The sequence below is a fragment of the Bos javanicus genome, chromosome 28, assembly GCF_032452875.1.
Source record: "Bos javanicus breed banteng chromosome 28, ARS-OSU_banteng_1.0, whole genome shotgun sequence".
NCBI lineage: Eukaryota > Metazoa > Chordata > Mammalia > Artiodactyla > Bovidae > Bos > Bos javanicus.
The window spans coordinates 20,311,987-20,328,139 of NC_083895.1; positions in this window are offsets into that span (position 1 = coordinate 20,311,987).

The window sequence follows — 16,153 nt, forward strand, 5'->3', positions numbered from 1 at the left end:
GCATCACTGACTCGATGGACGTGAGTCTGAGTGAACTCCGGGAGTTGGTGATGGACAGGGAGGCCTGGCGTGCTGCAATTCATGGGGTCACAAAGAGTCGGACATGACTGAGCGACCGAACTGAACTGAACTGAAGTGTATGATATAATGAAACAAGCAGTTTGCATGGGTCTACTCATCTTAACTGTTAACAACTTAGAACGAAGAATCAGAACAAGTTCACCTTGGCATGTGGAGACGGAGGAGAGAGGAGCTGGAAGATGTTAATCCTAAGCATCTGGATCCACATCTAGGTGCTAAACTTTTAAATCCAGGCAAGGAGAAAGAAGTAGGGTCCATAGAAGTCAACATTCTTTTGAGCCCACAGCCTCCTCTTTGCTGCCCAACCCCTATTTGCAAAGTGTGTATAAGTTGATAAATTTGCCTGTCTGCTTTGGTCCTTCCTAGGCTATACCATCACAAAAGGGATGGAGAGTTCTCTGAGGATGATCTACTGAGATAGTTAATAGAAAAGAGAATAACACCAGGAAAAGAGAGGATTTAAAGGATAGGAGGTATGAATTATTAATAAAAATTATCTTTAAAATACACTAAAAGTTAGCATGCCCCAAAACTAGTTTATTCAAGCTGCCAAGTTTATTCCTGCCTTAGAACCTCTGCCTGGAATGTTTACCCAGATCCTACCTGGAGAAGGAAATGGCAACCCATTCTAGTATTCTTGCCTTGAAAATCCCATGGGCTGAGGAGCCTGGTACATGGCTACAGACCACAGAGTCACAAAGAGTCGGACATGACTGAGTGACTTCACGTTCACGTTAACTGGATCTGGATCCTTCTTGTCTTTTAGGTCCAGCTCAAATGCTACATTCACCAAGCAGATTTCTGTTTCCAGACTAAAGTAGTCACCCAGTTACATTCACTATGCTATTTTTATCCTAGTACTTGGGGCATTTTGAAGTTATCTTGTTCTTTTGTTTCCTTTCTATTGTTTACTCCCCTGTTTTAGAGTAAGTTCCATGCAAACAGCAATCCTGCTGCCATTATTACATCATTATTATATAACTTACCGACAGACATGTACCTAATGCATGGAGAGGGTGTTTCAGTCAGTCAGTTACTTCAGTCACTCAGTTGTATCTGACTGCAACCCCATGGATGGCAGCATGCCAGGCTTCCTTGTCCATCACCAACTCCCAGAGTCGTGGAGAGGGTGTTTAATACACATTTAGTGAATGAATAAATGACCAAGTCGTGGTGGAAAGTTTTGAGTTTCCAGTAACTCAGAACAGATTTTTTTGCTTTTAATGGATTTTCTAACAAATTTTCTTGTAGAACTCCATTCCCCAATAATATTGATACCAGGTAAATGAAGCATGTAAATGAGAAAGCCTGTTATCACTAAGATTATCTAAGCAATTTAAAGAATAAAATTTTTCTAAGTACAAGCTATTATTAGGGAGTATGAACTATCAGACTATGAATCACAATCATAAAATAGAATTCTCTACTACTTACTGTTTCTGACAAATACACCATTACTTCATCTTTCTTCTGACCCCCCAGGGAGCTGCTATACACAAGGACTGCCTCTTTATTTCAAAAGCAACTTGGTAAGAGTAAAAGCAGTAACTTTAAAAAATCTACGAGGTACTTTTCTTCACACCCTCAGCATTTCTTTCACCACTTTCACTGACTGAAATGATTCCTCTTTAACCTCTCCCCTCATGCTCGCTAAAATCTAAGCACAGTCCCAAATCCTATATCCAGAAGTACGAAGAAGACCAGTGCTATATAAATCTATTATCTCCACCAACAGCATTTCTTGCTATATGAAAGCAATTTTAACATGATAAAAACAGTCACCTGCTAAAATGTGAAAATTCTCCAACCAGTAAGAAATACCAAAAAAATTTTTCTTCTCAGACAAAAATAAACACTGCAATATGAAGTGTACTTTGTAAATCAAATAACTAGAAGCCAGATGCCAAAGGGCCTAGATACAAATAGTTGCATCTAACAGGTTTCCTACATTCTTCATGATAGACTGTCTTATGGGACAATGGCTACATGGAAAATTTATTTTCGTTAATTCATTTGGGAATTAAATTCTCTTTGTGTTAGCTTTAGAACAAAAACAACAACAACAAAATTGTACTATTACCTAAAGTCCGTTTTGCACATAAAATAAAATGTGTCAGCTAGGGATTTGCAGCCTGTCCTTGGCTTTCAGCTGCAGTGTGTAGCTGTGGGCTTTCCTGAGCAGAACAAATGTGTGCGTGGGAGAGAACACACACTGTTGACTGTATCAGGGGAGAGGCCATAAAAGAGGAGACGCTCTGGTGGGAAAGTTCAGGCAGGATTACCAGGAGGTTGGCGAGAATTCCATTAAGTAAGCCAGACTCACTGCCTCTATGGGCTACATAATGCACACAAGGCCAAAACAGAAAAACAAAAACAAACCAAAAAAAACCTGTGTAACTCTTCTGTAGAAGCACAAGTGCAAGAACAGGGGCTGAGTCTTTGCATCACATTTTTCCACTGGAGTCCTCTGCTCTCTCTTTTCTATCAAGTTTTCCCAGTTCTTTTGTGGAGGTCAAGTTACATAGCATCAGAAAAGCTTTTTCTAACACATCTTGCCTAGGGTTGACTTCCATGTATTTTGTGAGCTTCTATTTGTCTTTACAAATATGTAACAATGCTATACAAACCCCCATAAACTGTTTCTGTTCTCTTTCTAGCCTCTGTGTGTTCTGTTTCAAGGCAGATTATAATCTCCTCATTAGAGATTATACGCCCCCTACTTTCTATCCACAGAGTTTAGTACAATCCTTTCACAAAACAGTTATTTAATAAAAGCTGGATGAATGACTGAGCAAATTATATTCTAATAGATCAAAAATCAGGGGGTTCCGTGAAATTTAGGGAACACTGACCTGCCTCTTGAGAAACCTATATTCAGGTCAGGAAGCAACAGTTAGAACTGGACATGGAACAACAGACTGGTTCCAAATAGGAAAAGGAGTACGTCAAGGCTGTATATTGTCACCCTGCTTATTAAACTTATATGCAGAGTACATCATGAGAAACGCTGGGCTGGAAGAAGCACAGGCTGGAATCAAGATTGCTGGGGGAAATATCAATAACCTCAGATATGCAGATGACACCACCCTTATGGCAGAAAGTGAAGAGGAACTAAAAAGCCTCTTGATGAAGGTGTAAGAGGAGAGTGAAAATGTTGGCTTAAAACTCAACATTCAGAAAACTAAGATCATGGCATCTGGTCCCATCACTTCATGGGAAATAGATGGGGAAACAGTGGAAACAGTATCAGACTTTATTTTTTGGGGCTCCAAAATCACTGCAGATGGTGACTGCAGCCATGAAATTAAAAGACGCTTACTCCTTGGAAGGAAAGTTATGACCAACCTAGATAGCATATTCAAAAGCAGAGACATTACTTTGCCAACAAAGGTCCGTCTAGTCAGGGCTATGGTTTTTCCAGTGGTCATGTATGGATGTGAGAGTTGGACTGTGAAGAAAGCTGAGTGCCGAAGAAATGATGCTTTTAAACTGTGGTGTTGGAGAAGACTCTTGAGAGTCCCTTGGACTGCAAGGAGATCCAACCAGTCCATTCTGAAGGAGATCAGCCCTGGGTGTTCTTTGGAAGGAATGATGCTAAAGCTGAAACTCCAGTACTTTGGCCACCTCAGGCGAAGAGTTGACTCATTGGAAAAGACTCTGATGCTGGGAGGGATTGGGGGCAGGAGGAGAAGGGGACGACAGAGGATGAGATGGCTGGATGGCATCACTGACTCGATGGACATGAGTCTGAGTGTACTCCAGGAGTTGGTGATGGACAGGGAGGCCTGGCATGCTGCGATTCATGGGGTCGCAAAGAATCAGACACGACTGAGCGACCGAACTGTACTGAACTGAACTGAAATGTGATCAGAGAACAGATTAAGTACGTAAGGTTAAACAGAAAGAAGTAAAGAACGACTAACATTGTCCCAGGAGAGGGCAAGAAAGGATCTCTGAACCAAACAGCACCATTTAAGGGCTAAGCAATGGCACCCCACTCCAGTACTCTTGCCTAGAAAATCCCTTGGACAGAGGAGCCTGGTAGGCTGCAGTCCATGGGGTCGCTGAGGGCCGGACATGACTAGCGACTTCACTTTCACTTTTCACTTTCATGCATTGGAGAAGGAAATGGCAACCCACTCCAGTGTTCTTGCCTGGAGAATCCCAGGGACAGGGGAGCCTGATGGCTGCCGTCTATGGGGTTGCACAGAGTCGGACACGACTGAAGTGACTTAGCAGCAGCACCAAGGGCTAAGCAGAGGAGAGGAGGTATGAAGGGGATCCAGAAAGAGCAGAGACTCAAGGTCAGGAGAGAATTGTGGTACCAAAACCAAAACAAGAGCGTTTCCAGAAGAAATGTGCCAAATACTGAGCCGAAAGTGAGATACAGTGAGCAGCTCTGGGTGTGTGTAACGGCACTGCGCAGAAGGAAGGTGAAAAAAGGTGGGAGGGTACAGACCACAGTGGCAGCACAACCAAGTTCATCTGCAGGACACTGAAGGAGAATTGTTAGGCAGCTTTCCCCCAAACTGCTTTCTTGCACCAAACGCAGTCCCAGGGTGCTATCTTCCCAAACCACACCCAGCTCTGAAGATGTGTGATAACTGAAACCTCAGAGTTTCTGAGGTCTCCACAGAGATTAATGTGCTCATTTCCATAGTGATCCTTTTTGGCACTTCACCTAACTCTCTTTGAAAGGTAGAATAAGGACTAAGCAGATATTTCCCTCTAGTTAAAACCTCTCAGGAAATCAAAGTTGTCATGTCTGGGCTCTTTTCCCCCAGCATCCACTGCTGGCCATTGCAGAGCAGCCTTCCCAGATCACCTGATTAATCAGAAGAGGGGCCCAGGAAAGCTCCTAGCTTCTCTGTAATCCAAAGGACCAGCAGAAGATATGAGGCAGTGCAGTCTCCTCCTAAGGCCTTTTCCAGGCCTCAGGTAAAGCTCATCCCCTAGGCAGTAACTCACATGGGGCAAGAGTGCTCTCTTCTTAGTCAGTGTCTATAGCCAAGGTCAGATTGCTTCCCCACGCAAACCCGTTACCAAAGAAAGGAGAGGAGGGCAGTGACAGTGCCATCAGACTGTTTATCTTACCCCCAAATCAGTCAATAGTGTCTGACACTTTGCAACCCCACGGACTGTAGCCTGCCAGGCTCCTCTGTCCAAGGGATTTTTCAGGCAAGAATACTAGAGCAGGTTGCCATTTTCCATCTCCAGGGGATCTTTCCAGCCCAGGGACCTAACCCACGTCTCCCATATCTCCTGCATTGCAGGCAGATTTTCTACCTGCTGAGCCATCAGGGAAACCCCTTATCTTCCCTTGACCCCTTTTTTAATAGACAAAAAGGGAAAGCCATTCAGAATCCATTCTTCCATCACCTGGACAAATTATACATTAAATCAGTATCTCTGCACCAGATTTTCCTTCCCCTGCAGTGCTGTCCTCACTTTCCCGGAACATTTCCCGATTACTATCTATCTCTTCTATGATTATTTTCTAGAATGTGCTTGCTTGAAAGGGTGCAAAAGGAATAAGCCCCTCAGACACTAATACATGTTAAGATGTTCATGGCGTTATTCTGGGTTCTGCTAGAAACATGTTAATTAGATACAGTTTTTATCCTCAAGAAATGTATAATCCAGTAAATGAATTCCCTCTCCCATCCCTGCCCACAATGATGAGCACCATCTTGTATCTGCACAGTCTGCGTGAGCTCAGAGGATGTCTGTCATTTTACCTCTTATAAGTTTGGTGACGATATTCTTCAATCCCAGTAAGATCCATAGCCCAAAGCAGGAGTTTTTCAAGGAACTAAATTGTGCAGGTTCATTTTTGGAAAATTTTAAAACAAATATATTCCCTAGTGTTGCCTTCTAATATGTTCATAGGAAATCTTTTGGTCCATAATTTATTAAGTAAAATACTTTCTATCAGTAATATATTTAGAGAATTGCTGCAAAATTTATGGAGTTTCAAGATAGTTAAGAGACCACTTGTTCTGGTTTATGGTATTTCATGATTGTTCTGTTGACACCACCAGATAATTTCTATAATACATACTGTGTATGTTCAGACAAATATAACCTAAAAACAGTATAGCATGATTCTGACTGTCCTGGACATGGCCAAGATGGGTTTACTTAGTTTAGATCAGCAGCTTTCATATTCAGTCTCTGATTTCTATTCACCTTTTTTTAAAAAAATTGGTAGTTACTTACCAATGTCTGTAATAAATAGGGCTGAATAAATAAGGGCTGGGTAGCTAACAATAAGGAATAAAAGGTAAGGTAAGTAAAGGTAATGTGAATTCAAACTCATTAAAGTTTTTTTCCTGCTTACTATTTCTTTGAAACAATCTAAACTTCTATTCAATGTTTTTACCTTATCTGTGATTATCACTCTGTGAAATAATGACTATCTAATTGTAAATGCAATTTACATTTACAAATGTAAATTGTACAAATGGAATTGTAAATGCATATATTTGTCTGATACTGTTAAAACAATTACAACCTTAAGGGGAACAAGGAAACTCAATATTTGAAAGCAGGACTGGGATCATTTTCATAGGTTTCTATATTTTTAAGAAGAAAAAAGGCTAAAGAAAATTATGAAAAGGTGAATACATCAATATTAGTGTACTATTATTACTATTATCAATAATAAAACACTATGTGAAAGTTTGTGGAAAAATCTGAGTTGAGAGAATAAAGGGAAAAACATAATACTAAATTGGAAAAATTATGCTGAAAGGGTTAAGAATGAAATTTGTCAATCAGGTATAATATTAAGACAACTGCTTACATAATATGCTTAAGTCAAAACTAAAAAAGAGGAACCATTTGGTCCAGCTTGAGGCAAAGAACCTAAAAAGAAAAAACAAACAAACAAACAAGTGAGGTCAATGTAGAATGTTAAACTAATAACCAAGTACTGGTGAAACAAACAAGAAAAAATATTTGATTTTACTTTCAAATTCAAGTGGACTTTTGAAAACAGGTTGGGTTAACCACTAGAAGGCAAAAGATCAGTAACTAGTCAAGGCGTCCATAACTTTACATAGTGAGCAGTGAAATGGTCACAAATAAATCAGGCTCTTTGAAAGTCCCTGCAAAGGAGATACCTGTTGTCTAAATTTAGCTGTGATCTGTGATATATTTTGGCTCCCTCACTTTAGGAAGAAATCAGGCAGATGACACTGGATGAATAAAAGAAAAATAAACAGAACCTATACTTAAAGGTTTAGTCTTTGTCTGAGTGCCATGATATAGTAACTTCATAAAAAAAAAAAAACAGACAAAAATCCACCCTGAATAACTGAAATCCTCTAGCTACACGGAAGCTCAGTGTGGAAGTTACTAATGCACTTACGAAAATATCCTGGAACAGGCCTCAGCATGTTAGCCATCCGAACTCCATCTCTCTTACATTTTAGAAAGTTCCTTTTAATGAAGCATTAGTTTAATCTTTAGAAAGTTTTTAAAAAATATTTATTTATTTGGCTGTGCCAGATCTTAGTTGCAACAGTCAGGATCTTTGATCTTCGTTGCAGCATGTGGGATCTTTAGTTGTGTCATTCAAACTCTTAGTTACAACATATGAGTCTTAGCCATTGGACCACCAGGGAAGTTCCTAGAAAGTTAGGGTTAGCCTGAACAACTACTTATGAGACGTTGAGTTCCACAAACAGGGCCATCACCTGTGGTACCCACTGAGTGACGCCAGATGGTCCAGGCAGCCCTCTTGTAGGCCTGAAACTGCCAGTCACTGATTGGCAACAATGCCCAAGAACAATGGGGGAAAATCAAGCTAGACATCATTCATACTTCTTCCATCAGTGTGGATGATAGGTTCAAATGTCAGGTAATCTAATCAGTGCTTCTTTAGACTTTTAGATTTACTCATTACTTTTTAAAAATTAAAAATCAACTTGGGATTATCAACACAGAGTGGCAAAGAATGCACACTAAAATTAAAAACAAAACAAAGCAACCAACTACTAGTCCCTGCTTCTAAAAAAAAGAATGGAATCTAAAGATACAGGGAGTAGTAGGAAAAAAACAAACACTGAAACATGGCAAGAGCAACTCAGCCTGACCCACTAAAAATGTGGTCTAGAGGATCTTTTTTTAGTGCTTTCCATCTCCCTTTAATCACTCCTTTCCCACACATGGTGTTTGCTTCCCATTCACCCACCAACTCTCAAATCCCAAGGTAGTTTTCTTCTGGGTCCTCTTCCTGAAAGATCTTGCCGTAAATTTAAAAAGTAGGTATACATTTAATAACATGCTAGTATTTAGCTGAAAACTAAACTTTCGGTTTTAGTGTAAAGGGATTCTCCTCTTCTGAATATTTGCATCTTGATGGAAAGAATAAATTTCTAAAAATGCAAACTTCCAATCCTATAGCAAGCCATTGAAAATGAAAGTTGCCCAGTCGTGTCCGACTCTTTGCAACCGCATGGACTATATAGTCGGTGGAATTCTCTAGGCCAGAATACTGGAGTGGGTAGCCTTTCCCTTCTCCAGGGGATCTTCCCAACCCAGGGATCCAACCCAGGTCTCCGGCACTACAGGCAGACTCTTTACCAGCTGAGCCACAAGGGAAGCCCTAGCAAACCATTCAGTTCAATTCAGTTCAGTCGCTCAGTCATGTCCGAGTCTTTGCAACCCCATGAATCACAGCACGCCAGGTCCATCACCAACTCCCGGAGTTTACTCAAACTCATGTGCATCGAGTCGGTGATGCCATCCAGCCATCTCATCCTCTGTCATTAGGGAAACTCAAATGGCATTTGCAAGCACAGTGTTCTTTCAGTGTCCCCTCAAACCACTCCAAACTGCAGGTCAGCAGGGGTCTGATTCATTTTTCTATCTCTATTAAGATTTCACTGACAAAAGATTATCTAGACATCCAAATTCAACACACTTAATTTTTTCAACGTTGGAATACTTTTAAAGAAAGAAACTGTCACAGTCTTATTCTATATTATTATCAACCGAGGGCAATTCTGCCCCTCAACAAAACATGGTTATCACAGTGAGGTGAGGTAGGTGGCAGTTGAAAATATTTATGGCTATCACAGTGGGGTGAGGTAGAGGGCAACTGGTGCTACTGTTATCTAGAAGGTAGAGGCCATGGATATTGCTAAGCATTCTACAATGCACAGAACAGCCCCCACAAAGAATTATCAATCTAAAACATCAATGATGCAGAAACAGAAACCCCGCTTTCACATGAGCTAACTGTTAAAGTTGATATTTGAATGATAAAAACATTAATACCAGTGAAATTACTGTGCCCATGGTAAGAGTAAAAATGACCATAATTGGAAGGATTTGCACTATTTTTCTAAGCATTTCTGGAACATCTTAATTCTGGCTCTGAATTATTTAAATTACTTTTTCAAAACAGTCAATTGAATAAAATGAAGAGGCTTTATATAGTTCACGAAAAGTTTTTCTATTTTGGAAATGAGAGTTTTGATTAAAATTGGCATTTCTGAAACTTTAATTGCTAGTTATTGCTGGGGAAAAAAATATTTCTAAGACCAGCCAGATGGGATGCCTCAAGATAAGAAATTATAAGCCAATGTTCATATTCCAATCAGAAGAAAAATTCTGTTTATATATTCCTAATTCTGCTTAAATAGTAAGCAATATATTCCTTCAATTAATTCCTAAACTAGCTAATTTCCTAACTAATTTCCTGGCTAGCTAATTTCCTAACATTGGGTTTATTTCCTCCAAATATTACTAGATTATTAACAAGCAGAACAGCATCTTTGTAAGAACACTTTGTATATTACAGACTCTGTAAATTCTAATGGGATCAGTCTAATTACTGATAGGGCAAATTAAATCTCTTTGTAGATATACAATCTTCCCATATAAACTTAAAATGTTCATTTTTCAAAACCCATTTCTGATCGAAATATACTGTAATATTTCAGTTCACATGTCCAGAACCAAAACAACACAAATGCCTTCTTGACATTAACACTTAGTAACATTAAGTCTTAGGAACATGACCTCCACCTTTTTGGTAACTTTGCTCTCCCACAAAGAATTAGTCAATCCAAAACGTCAATGATGAAGCTTCCTCTCCTCCCTTTGTCACTCCCCTCTCCTCCTTTTCCTTTCTGCCATTTTGGATTGGAAAGACTTACAGTGGAGGAATGTGAGGAAAACCATAATGATTCCTTCTGTCATCCATGAGACTAAAAACTGTCCCCAAACAGGAAAAGATAGCCAAGCGAGGGCTTTCATTTACTGAATTCTATCTCAAGCCCTTCCAAACATAAGACTCTTCAAGCCACAAAAGAAAAAAAAAATTGTTTTTTGAGGGTCTTGCTTTTGGTAGATTTAGGGAACTGTTTCCTTTTATTCCAGTTTGCTGAAAGTCACTGAGAAAGAACTCCAAATTGAGGTACATCTCTTACTAGTTGCTTGGGTTTGAAAAATAAAGCAATCATCAAAATCAAGGAGTGTGCACTTCTTTTAAAAGTTCTATTTGTTTAACATAATATAACAGCAGTATGGGTAGGCAAATAAATGGCATTACTTAACATAATCATTTAATGTTGTACAACCAACCTCAGGTCTCACTGCTTTATGGCTTGCAAAAAGTTTGATGATAACGTTGATTGTTAGTGTGAAGATATAAATTGTTCAGTAGCTAGAGTTGTTAATGAAAGCAAAAGAACACAAAAAGAAAAATAGGTTTTAGCAGCCCAAATTCATTGCTAATTGCTTGTGCATTCATTATAGGCTGACCAGGGCTAATTACCTAATTAAACTAAAGCTCTGCTGCCTCACAGGAATTTCTAGAGCTATGATGTTAGTTGTCAATTACCTCAGCAGGTCCTGTTGAAATGAGTAGTTAACTCAAGGCCTGTTTTGCTTTTCCCAATAGCAATACATGGCACTCTTGTTGCATAATTTATGCTTAGAATGAAAAAAAAGTTTTCCTTAAAAAATTCTTGAAGCTTAACAATAACAATAGTGTTAAACAAGAGCTCATGCTCATTTTATTCAATAATTTATACTCAGGAAATTTCAAGATAATCTCCTTTAGAAAGACAACAGAGACACAAAGGAGAAATCAGATATCGCTATATACAAGTTACTGAAGGTTCTCTTCACGTGTTGTTTTTAAAAATACATTTTTAAATGTGTCTTTTGCAATGTTCTGCAGTATTTCACAGGATGAAATTATATTATTTAATTTCATATAATATTTTCAATTTATAGGTTTTTTTTTAAGCTGGAAGAAAGGTAGTAAATCATCTAAATTATTCATTTTATAAATAAGGGAACTAAGGTTCCAAGAAGTGGAATGACTTACCCACAGTCACCCACTGGGTTGCTAGAACCAGAAGGAGAACTGGTATTCTGCGAGTCTATTTTCTTTCTTCCTTGATTCCTGCTTTCCATTTTCAAATAATGCTGTCATTTCTCAGGCTTTTTCTAAAAGCTGTCCATCTAATTGGATAAGATTTTTGGTTTGTTTGCTTATTTTCAAAAGGCTTTGATTAGTAGCATTTTACTCCTCCAAAGCAACACATATAGATAGTGTCCCTATATAAAGTCAGTCAAATGTCCCAGGAGGTATTCTCAGGTTAACACTCGAGGGAGTACATTTTTTAAAAAAACTTATTGTTTACCTTGCCCAACTGAAAAGATGATAAACTTATGGTAGATTTTATTAATCAGAGCTAATCCAAGCAGCTGAATTGCATCTGGATATTTTTTCCCTGTAGTATGTGATCCTAAATCAATGGATCATAAGTCATTAAGCAATAATGACTAATTGAGAAAGTCATTTCCCAGGAAAGCACAACTTCATTAGAAGAGTTTTTCCATCCTCACTCCTCTTGATTCTGGGCTATAGCATTTGTTCCCTACAAGAACACACAACTCTGGAGCGCTCCTCTGCCCCTTTCACAGTCATTTTTCAGGTAGGCATTAGCAATGAACATCCAGTTTAACTTCTTTTCTGCCAAGTTAAAGAGGATGATTTTCCCTTTCACTGCCTCTTGGAGATGAACATCAACTGTTTCACTACTTGCGATTCAAATCCATTAATTAAAATAAATATAAAGTTTAAAAAAATCTTTCTTTCAGCCAAGAGGAAAAGGACAGATGGGGAAGCGGAGGAGGTGGAGATAGCTGATGTCTTCTTAAAGGGAAAGAAAAACAAGCATGAAATTGGGGGGAAAATTAATTAAGAGAGGTAAAGGGTACTTAGGTTTAATTTACAGTTCAGAACTATTTTGGGTCTTACAATAATTGAACTACTTAAGGGAGAAGAGGAAAACCTTCCTAATATTAAATTGGTAAGGTGGCTGTCATCATCTTAAGTCACCTCCAAAAACAGGTGATACCTGGCCTTTAGCAAGGGCTTCCCTGATAGCTCAGTTGATAAAGAATCTGCCTGCAATGCAGGAGACCGTGGTTTGATTCCCGAGTTGGGAAGATCCCCTGGAGAAGGGACAGGCTACCCACTCCATTATTTTTTAGCCTTTGGCCGTGCTTCAGACTGAACGTAGCAAAAACGTTCCATTATTGACTTCCAAAAGACACATCTGTTTTTTCCTTCCTCCTCAACCTCCCTCTGCATGCTCCCAATTTTGAATTTCTTTTTCCCTTGCCTCCCATTGCCTGAATGGCAAAGAAGAGAAAAAGAAATCAGTTTAAATCCTTCTCCATCCCAACCCTACATACATCAGTGTGTAGAATCATATGGTTAGAAAACAAAGTTACATCACACATCACAACCTCTACAATTTTTTAGTGCAATGTGAACACCTAAAGTGTGACCTGAACACTACAAATTCCTGGGCTCAGCATATTTAAATAAAGAGCCCATACACCAAAGTGATCTGATTTCAGATAACCACACAACATTAAATCAGAGTAGAATGAAGCAGAGTTACTTTATAAGACCTTAGTGGAGATAGACAGAGATAAGAGAGTTATGCTGCTATAATTTTAGATAAATGAGATGAAAAAGAATACATATGCTTGCCATGCCGAGAACCAGTTCTTCTGCCTTCACAATGATTTATTTTTTCTTACAACTTAACATTCATTCATGATAATGGATGAAAAATATATGCTAAATTTCTTAAAAACTGAAAGCTATACTAGAAACCCCAAATACTTCAAATATAATTGAGTTCAAAAGTAGAAATTTTTATCAATTTATTTACCATGTTCTGTACTAAATTAAAAGATAGATATAGGAGTAAGCTGGCCAAGAACTACCGGGAAAAAAAGGAAATCTTCTTGCCCACTTTTAAAAAAAAAAACTAATATAAGCTAGGAACTCAAGAGCATTTGAGAATGTAAGTATCTTAGTACTCTTTTGACTGGGTCTGAGTGCGATAGAGAGATGGACAAAATTTCTGAAAAATGATTTGAGAAAAAGTCAGAAGGTGATCTATCTGTGAATTAAGTAAAATGAGTCCTCATAAAGAAGCGGGCCAGAGAAAGAAGGATGAAAGATTAAAATACTAGCTGAGTTCCCAAAATATGAAGCAATGGTATAACTAAGAAAGTAGAATTAAGATGCTGTGCGTGTGTGTGTGTGTCTGTCTGTCTGTGTCTGTGTGTCTGTATGCTGGGGGTTCTTCCAATTCTTCTTGCTTCATGATTAATTAAGCAACTGTTAAAAAAAAAATCAGCTTTACTCATGCTTCTGTGTGATTCCTTCATTCCTAAATTTAATAGTTAGATGTGGGCTGGAAGTGAGATTTAAGCTTTATCAACCTTACCTACCACCACGTAGCTGTCAACTCATGGAAAAGAATATGTGGAGAGAATATACTTTAAGAAAGAGATTGCCAAAGCAACAGCTCATCTGCAAGCCCTGTCAGCTCCACCTCCAAAGTAGATTCCTAATCTTTACACTACTTTTCTTTTCTCTAGATTACTGCCTTCAGTTGGGGTTTCTATACTGTTACATTCCACCCACCATCAATCTCTTTTTCAGAGAGTATAAAACAGATCAAGTAACTCTCCTACCCAATGCGCTCTCAAAGCTTCTCACTACACTTTCAATAAAATCCAACTTACTACCATGGCCCTCAACTCCCTATAACCCCCAAAGAAGGGCCTATGAGGCTTGTGTAATATGGTCCTTGCTTGCCTCCCCCACTTCATCTCTCCCCAGTGACTCTGAATGTCACCATATAGTCTAACCCCAGCAGCCTTCATTTGTTTCCAATTCACAAAGCTCATTTCCACCTGGTCAAAGTCACAGTCTCCAATACTCTGTTTAATATCCTTTAGGACTATTTTTCTTAGTCTTGGAATGCTCTGACAACCAGATTTTTCCAAGGCTGACTCCTTAATACTCAGGAGCAGCTCAAATGTTATCTTCTGGTCACTTCTGACAACCCAGTAATACACAGCGCACACACACATACACACCCAAACGTATCATACTGCCACCTTGTTTGTCTTCATAAACTCATCTGTCTGAAATTATGTTGCTCATTTATTTGTATTATGTAACAACCTCCATACCCAAGATACACACACACACACACTTAAAGGTAAATTCCTTTTAGAGAATTCAGATATTCCTTGTCAAATCCCCAAAGTCTAGAACAATGCTGGTACCCAATAAATACTCACTATTTATCAAATGATAGATTCCATCTATCCCAAATTTTTCCCAAATCTTGTTTCTGTCTTGTATTTCTAGCACTTGTTCACTATCACTTCTCTTTTGTCTGCTCTTTTCTGAATGTCTTTCGGTCTTCACATTTTTCTTCATTTATCTATACTGCAACACAAAGGAAAATAGAACAAGGAGCATAAAAAGAAGGATGTTAATGGTAATAGAAACTCAGTCAGCCTATGCTACTGACAGTGGGGCAGAAGGCCAAATAAAATGCTTCTTAAGGGCAGACGCATTTAGGATAGAGCCCATCCATTAGAGCAGTCCTTAAAGACAGTTTCAAAAAGGAATTATGACAAGTAGCCTGTTTGTGGCCTTCAAAAAAAGTACCATATGCCTTAAGGACACTTAGCAGTTCTTAAAAACTTTAACGTGCAAAAGGTTCAGATGCAGATTTTGAGATGATCTGAGAATCTGTACATTCAATAAATACCTCCAGGTGATCCTGGTCTTAGGAAACTTTGAACTCTTTGGCCAAACAATAAACAGCAAGGACCTGAGGAATGGTATTACCAGGTAAATGGTTAACCAGTAAACATCATCTTTTTCTAAAGAAAAGTTTTTAAAAATTAGTTTATTTGGCTGCACTGGGTATTAGCTGCAGCATACAAACTCTCAGTTGTAGCATGTGGGATCTAGTGCCCTGAGCAGGGATCAAACTCAGATCCCCTGCATTGGGAGTGTGGAGTCTTAGCCACTGGGCCATCAGGGAAGCCTCAATAATCTTTTTTCAAATCTCTACCTTGAAGCTAATTCTCAAGACAAGCAAATTCCATTTTAATATTCGCTGAATATTACTTAAATTCATTGGTCTTTACCATTTTTAGCAACTTTCAAATTATAATAGCTACTACTATAAGAGTTATTATGCTCTAAATGCTATCATCAGCGTTTTACATATGTATCTTAATATTCTATTTTATAGATGAGCTTCAGCTAAATAAGTACAGACAACTACTATGAAGTAACAGATTTGGAAATCAAATACACCTGTATGTTACTAAAATCTGTGATCTACGGAGTCATGGGTTGTGTTGTACAAGTCACTTCAGTTGAGTTTGCTTCTTGGCAACCCTATGGACCACCGCCCATGAGGCTCCTCTGTCCATGGGATTCTCCAGGCAAGAATACTGGAGTGGGTTGCCATGCCCTCCTCCAGGGGATCTTCCCCACCCAGGGATCAAACCCAGGGATAGTGCCACCTGGGAAGCCCATGGAGTCTATACCTTCCACTAATTATACCTTAATAGAATTAAAATCAATAAATAAAATTTTTATTTTAGATTTTTAAATGGATAGAGGGCATTTTTCTCTTAAATATTCCTCACTTTAGAAAAAGACTGCATGGAATTTCATTACATGGTGAATTTTGACAGTATATTT